Raw genomic sequence first — 3,121 nt, 5'->3', positions numbered from 1 at the left:
CAATTTATGTTCATTGATCAACTTTATAATCTAATGATCTAATGCTTTAAAGTTGCAAGGTGACAATTTTGTAATTATTGAGAAGTCTCGTGACGTTTATGAATGTTTAGATCTGACGATTGTAAATCTAATCCAATGGTTGAGAATTGGTCTTACGGGTCTCACGGAAAACCATTGGTTTCACATGATCCCAAGTCTATATATATATATATATATATATATATATATATATATATATATATATACAAGATCAAATGTTAACCAAAGTTTTTTTGTTAACTTTGCAAACCATGTCAACCAATCACAATTCATTCTTCTATTAGGTTTTTATCATGTTCACAATTTAATGCCAAAGATAATTGAGTAGTTTCATTTGCTATGTAACTCCCATACCATTTAAGGGGAGTTACAAAATCATAAAATCTCTAAAAATATACATTTGATATTTTTATTTATTTTTTAATCATGATCTTTCATTTTTATTGTTTTATGAGTTTTTGATTCGTGGAGGAAACACGGTAGTAAAATTTCGGTATTGTTCAAGCTATTATAGATAAATGCATTGGAAAAAAAATCGACAACATTGAGAAGATTAAAATGGTTTATGGTGACAATCGGAGGTCGAGTTCGGGAAGTGAAAAAATTAACCAAAACGAATGTCTTGGTAATGGATTAATATTTTATTATACTCTTTTTAATTGAAATTATGTTCATTATGATGTGTTGTGTTTTTTGTAGTTCATATTGCGTTGATGTGAGTCCGAAATCACTGATCAATTCTTCATTTCATCACAACAATCATCAGAATCTTGATATTGCATTAAGATCATCAAGAACACATATACGAATATTAAGAACAATGAGAGAGAAAGTCAAACTCTACAAATCAGGTCAAACTCTAATTACGTATGAAATCTTACAATTATTATCTTCTTTTCCAGTAATTACAAAAACCACTACCTATTTATATGGTCAAACCTACTAACAAAGTCAAAGTCAAACTTCTATAAGAAAAGTCAAACACGCTGACTTTTTACAATTAGACTATTTATAAACTTTCAAGACGAATACAATTAATATTGATTTCTCAGTCCTAACAGTTGATAACTTTTTTATTTAATTATTAATACGTACCTAATTCACATGTTCAAACGGAAGTACATGCACGACCCATTTTCATATTGTCATATTGCCGACTTTTATGAATCATGAACCATTGTRTTCATGTTACTTCTATCATATGAACACAAGTGTTATTTTTTAAGCTTGATACCAAATCTTTATATTTGTGTAAGTGTTTGTACCCGGTGTTCATAGCGTCGCGGTTATGTGTTCATATATTTTTTTACGATATGAACAAGGGGTGAACATGATATGAACAAGAGGTGAACAACCACATAAGACCGGAAACATATATGAACAATGGGTGAACCTTAAACATTGTCGATGCAATGATGTATAAAACTCCAATTGACAAATGATCACTTCTAAATGTATTTATAATGAATGAACTATTATTCATAAGCTGTTCATATTGTGTTCATACTTGTTTATTTATTTATTTCCATTTCGTATTGTAGTTATTCTTATTATGTTCATATTGTGTTCATAAATGTTATGCAGTCCAAGTTCATATATATATCAATTTTTTGTTCGTATTTGACACAATGGTTCATATATATATATATATATATATATATATATATATATGAGCGATCAAATGAAAATCACTCTCATTTGTACAAACTGTACAAACCACCCTCATMCGTCGATTTCATTGTTTAATCTTATGAAATTTTTTCATGAAATTGTTTAATCTTGTGAAATTGTTTCATATAATACTTTTTTTGATGAATTTCTTTCATATATGGTTATGAAATTGTTTCATATAATATTTAATGAAATTTTAATGAAACTGTTTCATGTAAATCTTTAAATTAAAATAATGAAGATGATAATATCCATGATTAACACCTTGCACAATAAAAAATGGTTAATCAACCTCTCATAATTACAAAAAAATGAACAAAATGAAAAATTATGATTAGTTGAATGTGGTTTTCACAGTTTGTACAAATTAGGTGGTTTTTATTTGAACGCTCCTCTCTATATATATGTATATATAGTTGTGTTCATATGTTTCTTACATTAACAAAATTAAATTAACAAAAATCATATAATTTTTTGATTTTGTAACTCCCAATTAATGATATGTGAGTTACATAATTTTTTTTAACCTAAATGCCCTTTTCAAATTTGTTCATTTATCTTTATGAAATTTTAAATTTTAAAAAATAAGTTTTTATCATGATTAATCACAACCGTTTATTGAAAGATTGAATGGTCAAGATCGTTCAACAAAGTTAATACAAAAAATTTACTTAACATTTGAACTTGGCCCGATATATATATATATATATATATATATATATATGAGTGATCAAATGAAAACCACCCTTATTTATAAAAACTGTACAAACCACTTTCATACGTCGATTTCATTGTTTAATATTATGAAATTTTTTCATGAAATTGTTTAATCTTGTGAAAATTTTTCATATAATACTTTTTTTGATGAATTTGTTTCATATATGGTTATGAAATTGTTTTATATAATATTTAATGAAATTTTAATGAAATTGTTTCATGTATTTCTCTAAAATAAAAATAATGAAGATAATATCCATGATTAACACCCTGCAAAAGTAATGATTCAAAATAACTGACCATACAAAAGCTATGATTACTAACTAGTCTTTATAAATACTAAGCTATGATTACTAACTAGTCTTTATAAAGACTAGTTAGTAATCATAGCTTTTGTATGGTAAGTTATTTTGAATCATTACTTTAGCAAATGTTTACAGGTAAAAAAAACAAATGGCAAAACACGACTTATCGAACGGCTCATGCCGAATTTTTGCCATAAATTCTTTTTAAATCTAAGTATAAGGTGTTATAGTTGGTATTCCACAATAAAAATGGTTAATCAACCTCCCATAATTACAAAAAAATGAACAAAATGAAAAATTATGATTAGTTGAATGAGGTTTTCACGGTTTTTACAAATTGAGTGGTTTTTATTAATTTCAACGCTCCCCTATATATATATATATATATA

This window comes from Cynara cardunculus, assembly GCF_001531365.2.
Source record: "Cynara cardunculus var. scolymus isolate 2C chromosome LG 12, CcrdV1, whole genome shotgun sequence".
In the NCBI taxonomy this organism is placed as follows: domain Eukaryota; kingdom Viridiplantae; phylum Streptophyta; class Magnoliopsida; order Asterales; family Asteraceae; genus Cynara; species Cynara cardunculus.
Note: the sequence above shows the minus strand (reverse complement) of the source record.